This window comes from Jaculus jaculus, chromosome 7, assembly GCF_020740685.1.
Source record: "Jaculus jaculus isolate mJacJac1 chromosome 7, mJacJac1.mat.Y.cur, whole genome shotgun sequence".
Classification (NCBI taxonomy): domain Eukaryota; kingdom Metazoa; phylum Chordata; class Mammalia; order Rodentia; family Dipodidae; genus Jaculus; species Jaculus jaculus.
In genome coordinates, this window is record NC_059108.1 from 13,251,591 (window position 1) to 13,258,378 (window position 6,788).

Consider the following 6,788-nt stretch of genomic DNA (forward strand, 5'->3'; position numbering starts at 1 on the left):
TCACTTTCGCTGCCCAAGATGCATTCTACAAAGTACAGCTTGCAAGAAGGGCACCATTCCCCCACCCCCAGGAACTTCAACGGAGTTGACTCCTGGCTGTCCTTATTAATTTGTAAGCAGTGTGACTCTGTAATTAGTACCCCTTCCTGTGTACTTTTCGGGATTTTTTCGTGACTTAAAAGGCACACGGAGCACGAAACATATAATTATTATTCCATTTTACTTAATGTCTGTAACCCCAGCCCAACCTGTAAAATGGAAATGCTACTTATTTCTGATGAGATTTTAGAAGGATTAGATATAACTAATACATGTAGTGTGATGATGAAGAATTCAATAAGTTGCAGGAAGACAGCTTAAGAAAATTCAACAGCAGAGGCAGAGGTAGGAGAATCGCCGAGAGTTTGAGGCCACCCTGAGACTACATAGTGAATTCCAGGTCAGCCTGAGCCAGAATGAGACCCTACCTCGAAAAAACAAAAAAAAAAAAAAAAAAAAAAGGAAAAAGAAAATTCTCATCATTTGGTAGGGCTGTGGTAATATACGCTCAGGTGCACAGTCCTGTCCTGACTTCCTTTAGCTACCCACTTCCCCTTAGCTAGTCAGTGACAGAATAAGCAAGTGTTGAGAGAACATAAGAAGTACCACAGTTGAGCTTGAGATGGCTCGGCTGGTGAAGGTGCTTGTTTGAAAGCCACATGGCCTGGCCTTGATTCCCCAGTATCCACACAAAGCCACAGGCACAGGGTGGGGCATACATCTGGCGTTCTGTGTGCAGGGGCAAGAGGCCATGGTGCGCCCATTCTTGTTCTCTCTCTCTGCTTTCAAATTAAAAACTAAAATATTAAAAATGAAGGCAAGTTTTTTAAAAAAAAGAAATTCCATCACCATTACCTAATTTAGACACTTGTTCAGGCTGGAGAGATGGCTTATGGTTCGGGTGCTTGCCTATGAAGCCTAAGGACCTAGGTTTGATTCCCCAGTCCCCATGTAAGCCAGAGGCACAAGGTGTAGCATGTGTCTGGAGATTGTTTGCAGTGGCTGGAGGCCCTGGCATGCCCATTCTCTCCCTCTCTCCTTCCCTCTCTTCTTCCCCCCTTCCCCCCTCCCCCTCTCTCTGTCTAATCTGCCTCTCTCTCTCAAATAAGTAAATAAATAAAATATTATCTTAAAAGGTTTTTTGTTTTGTTTTTGGTGTTTTGAGATAGGGTCTCTCTCTAGCTCAGGCTGACCTGGAATTCACTACGTAGTCTCAGGGTAGCCTCGAACTCATGGCAATCCTCTTACCGCTGCCTCCCAAGTGCTGGGATTAAAGGCGTGCGCCACCATGCCTGGCCTAAAGTTAATTTTTTAAAAAGAAAAGAGGCCAGGCATGGTGGCACACATCTTTAATCCCAGCACTTGGGAGGCAGCGGTAAGAGGATTGCCATGAGTTCGAGGCTACCCTGAGACTACGTAGTGAATTCCAGGTCAGTGTGCCTGAGCTAGAGTGAGGCCCTACCTTGAAAAACCAAATAAGAAAAAAAGAAAAAGAAAAGAAATGGTTCATGGGGCATTACCATTACACCCTCCTGTCTTCTCATGGGCAGGAGCTCTTCATATTGTCTCCTCTTGCCTTCTCTTAAGCTACAGAAGTCTCTCTAAACTTGGAAACAAGAAGGAAGGAAGTTCACACTGCCTTTGCAAACTTGGTGTGAACCCCTGCACCCAAAGCACTGTGTCGAGGCACACACCTTTTCCCTACAGCACTGTTTTCTTCCCTGCCTAGAAAGCATTCCCTGTGGCTCAGGGCTAGGTCGGCTTCTTTTCATCATCCTTCAAGGCTCTGGTTAGATTTCACTTCACATCAAGGAAGATTTTTCTTTTACTGCCTTTTCCAAAGGTACACTCAGTTTGGGTACTCAGGGCTGAGTGGCAAACGCTTTATGCACTGAGCCATCTTCTCAGCTCCTGTGCACCCAGTTTTTGTGGTTTCTATTTCAGAGAAGTCGGTGGCAGCACCAGTGCCCAGGTGGTCTCCCTGGCTTGGGCCAGCAGCACATCCCATGCCCCCGGGCCTCCATCATTGGTTCAAGAATGGTATGTAATCCAGGCAGTCCACTCAAGGTGGCTATCAGGAAAGTGGCTGAGCATTCTAGAATGTGAAGGTTGTCTATCAGTCCCTCTCCATTGTCCTTTCCTTCCCCTGCCCTCCACCTTCTCCCTCTAGAATCTGGTGATGGAGGTTTTGAGGACTGGAACCATTACAGCACCCTCACTACCGTCTTGGAAAGGAAACCGAACTCTGTATATGGATAGAAGCAAGAAGTTCCAGTGACAGCCAAGAATTTAAATCAGTCTCATCACAACTCAAAGAGATTTGGAGAGTTGATGTCAAAATATATGTCCTTGGGAAAGGACTAATTGGAAAGAGGAAGTGCTCAGTGGAATAGGGTTAGGGAGGGAGAGAAAAGAGAAATAATGGAGTAGGAATATGATCAAGTTGTAGTATGTTCATGTATTAAAGTTCTCAATTAAAATACCATATATGGGCTGGAGAGATGGCTTAGCGGTTAAGGCACTTGCCTGCAAAGCCAAAGGACCTTGGTTCTATTCCCCAGGACCCATGAAAGCCAGATACACAAGAGAGCGCATGCATCTCGAGTTCATTTGCAATGGTTGGAGGCCCTGGCATGCCCATTCTCTCTCTCTTTCTCTCTCTCTCCTCCCTCCCTCTGACTCTGTCTCTCTCAAATAAATAAAATATTTTGAAATGCCATATATATGCATTCATATATATGTATAATATATGGCATATATATATATATATGTACACATACACATATACATATACATACACACACACATATACATACACGCACATATATTTAAAGCAGTCTTGACACCCACCCAGACTCTGGGTTTAGTTGGATAAGCAATATTTCTTCACCATGTAAACAGCTTGAATTGGGGCTCATGTTACTTGCTCCATCAGGTAAATCGCTTCCTTTGAATCATTTTCCTCCCCCATCTTATCCAAAGTACCTTCCAGTTACTGTCTGCAGTCACTTAATTTCCTTCACAAATCTATCACACAGTCCGCAGTGATCATCGAGGCTATGCCTGTATGTGCATGCTTTCCTGCTCTCTGACTGCATAGCTCAGGAGAGCAATGACTCTTTTTCTTCTTCCTAGTGCTGTGTAAATGCACAATAAATATTGATGGAGTTGATGGAACAGTTGGATGATCAAAGTGCATTATAAATTTACTATGAGAAAGGACACTTATCCGCCTTTCTTTATTATGAGTTTATTGACTTTGGCCCTGTTGATATGTTTGGCTGGATAATTTTTAAAGTACCTTTTAGAATTAATTAATTTAGGGCTGGAGAGATGGCTTAGTGGTTAAGCGCTTGCCTGTGAAGCCTAAGGACCCTGGTTCCAGGCTCGATTCTCCAGGACCCACGTTAGCCAGATGCACAAGGGGGCGCATGTGTCTGGAGTTCGTTTGCAGTGGCTGGAGGCCCTGGCGTGCCCATTCTCCCTCTCTCTCTGCCTCTTTCTCTGTCACTCTCAAATAAATAAATAAAAATGAACAAAAAATTTACAATTTATTTATTTATTTGCAAGGAGAGAGAGAGAATGAATAAGAATGGGCGTGAGACGACCTGTTGCCCCTGTAAACAAACTCCACCTGCATGTGTGACTTTATATGGGTGCTGAGGACTTCCATCACGCCATTGGCTTTGCAAGCAAGCACCTTTAGATGCTGAGACATCTCTCCAGCCCTTTGAATAATTTTCTGTTGTGTACGTTATACAAAGTTTAATTTCACCCCAGACCTCTACCCACTAGAAGTCCGAGCTCCCTGCACCCCCATCGCCCATTGAAACAACCAAAAATGTTTCCAGACTTTGCCAATGTCTCAAAGCTACAATATTGGTCTTGGCTGAGGATTCTTGCTATCAGCACTGGAAATTTGATTTAAGCCTAAGGGATACAAAGCTAGCATAGTTTTATATTGTGTGGTAGAGATAACAGAACCCTAGTTTGCTTGCTAAACCACAGAGGCTAAGGGATGAGGAGATAACCCAGGCCTGACCAAACCAGACAGCTCCAGCCTGTGTGGATCCCATATGGGAAATCGCTCATGTCTCTCATGTGGCTACAGGGCATGCCTGCTGTTGTGCTCATGGGCACTACCCACTCTGAGGCAATCATCTTCACTGTGATCAAAAAGCATTTTTTATGCTTACCAGTTATTTCATTTAGAAGTGCTCAAATAATTCAGTGCTTACCTTACTTTCCTTTGTTACTTAACAGCAATCTGAATGCCTGCATAGTTAATGAAAATGGAATTAATTGTTACTTTATGAGTCTTACCTTATTAGCCATTCTGTTGGAGAGAAGGAGCTCGTTGAGATGAGCAGGATCGTTGTCGCCTTACGTAAGATTCTGGTTTCCTATCCCAAGAACTGAATTCGCATTACCAGAAATAGACCTTCTTCTCTTTGTTTCTTCAGCGCATGTGAGAAAAAGAGGACAGGAGAAAGAGTTAGTATCCTGTGTCTTTTCTATTCTGAGCTCTCACAGGGCACATTCAAAGTCTTTCTGCATGGATTCTGTGTTGTCCTGCTGAAAGGAAACAGGTTCTGAGCAGAAAATAACCACCGAGGTTTGGGTGTATTTTTGATGGGTCAGGCGGATGCTGGAGCTGGGAGATACCTAAGTCATCTAGAGATGATGACAACATTACAGACACGTATGTTGGGTAGCATGTTAAGTTCTTAGAATCAAGGGTGCATTCATTACTCTAAATGAACTAATAATCCACTCGGAAAGGTGGAGTAACAGAATAAAAAATAAATAAATAAAAACAACTTTGGGGATTTAAGAAAGGTAGGGCCAGGCGTGTGATGGTGCATGCCTTTAATCCCAGCACCCAGGAGGCTGAGTTAGGAGGATTCCTGTGAGTTCGAGGCCAGCCTGGGACCACATAGTGAATTTCAGGTCAGCCTGGGCTGGAGGGAGACCCTACCTTGTAAAACCAAAAAACAAAACAAACAAACAAAAATGGAAAGGAAGGAAGGAAGGAAAGGAAAGAGGGAGGGAGGGAAGAAGGAAGGAAAGAAGGAAGTCTGGCATATGCAGCACTTAATTGAAGGGTCTGGAGTCATGGAAGCTTGGAGCCCTTGATGGGCGGTGTAGCTGAGAGAGCAGCTACTCATGCTGTGTCCAACAAGCAGTCCTCTGTCTGGAAAGACCGTTGTCTTTGCCCAAGTGTGCAGCATCAGCAGGCACACTTGTGGAGCACTACAGGAGCTAGATCACCTCAGTCAATGAGGGGACAGATAATATGTCACATCCATGAATCTGTTGCGGTTTCTTTTTCATTAGTCTGTTTTTATTAAGCAATTGAATTCTGTCTTTGTTTGCCTTATTTGGGCCATGTGAAATGAAATCCTTCCTTTGGGACACTTTGTGGTCATTTGAATCAGCTGTCCCCTATAGACTCCTGTGTTGTGAATGCTTGGTCCCCAGCTGTAGTAATTGGGGGGAGGTGAAGCCTTGCTGGAGGAAGTGTGTTGTTGGGGGGCAGGCTTAGGGGTGCTGTAGCCTAGCTCCCACTTGCCAGAGCTCAGCTCGCTCTGCTGCTGTGCCCCACCTGTTGTGGCAGAGGTGATATGGAGCCTGTGCTCCCGCCATCGAGAAGCTTCTCCTGGAGACTCAACCCAAGTAAACCCTTTCCTCCCGGTGGCTGCCTTTGGGCGGGTGTGAGTCCCTGTCACGTGAAGACAACTCCCACACACTTCAGGAGAGCTGTCTTCCTGAGCACAGTCACATGGTGGTGCATCCCTTCTTTCCTTTCTCCTGTCCTTGCCACCATTTGTGAATCCTGGACTTTTGGCGGTGTCCCCCAGCCAACCCTGACCTGCCTTCACCAAGGTTCTGATCCACTGTGCTTTCTTTTGGGGTCTGCCAAGGACTAGGAGCCATGGGCAGCCAAAAGCAGATCAGTGGTCTGGACACATGGTGGCAGACAGTGGGAAAGTGCCCTCTGCTAGGACAGACCATGCCACGCACCACACTCCCTTATTCACCTGTGCCCTGCACTGGCATGGCCAGTAGGGGATATTGTTGTTGTTGTTTTTCAATATATAGGGTTTCATTCTATAGCCTAGGCTGGCCTCAAACTCATTGTTTAGCTTCCTGCCTTAGCCTGCAAAGTACTTCCACCCCCTGGCAAGACCTTTGCTTTGTGCCAGGTATACCACGACGTGGCACCCACGTCCCTGTCTTCAGGAAGCAGGGGAGGGGGGAAGGGACTAGCCCTTAGAACCACAGCAAGGTCAAGGTCCTGAGCTGGGCTGGAAGATAGTCCCTTGGACTCTGTTGGGAGTACAGCCAAGAAACTACAACCTTTTAGCGGGGCGGGGGACACATCATCTCATTCCTGAGAAGTCACGCCTTGTAAAACATGGATAACCCCCCCCCCCCCCGCCCCGGTTTTGATCTTGCAGGACCAATGATAAAACAACAGGACAGAAGCAAAGCACCTGCCACAGAAAAGAAACACGAGAAGTGGCGACTGTGGTTGTGGAAGCCCTTGTTTCTGCGCTGCTGGTCACGTGAGAACTGTAGAGAAAAACATGGAAATTCTCGGCATTGCTTATATCAGCAACAGCCCACAAATTTCAAAAAAGCAGGTCAGTGTTAGGATCTTTGCATAGAATTCCGAATCAGAGAGTCAGACTTTAGAAAGGAACTTAAGAGACCTCCTTTCCTTTGGAAAAGATTAATAAAAACAT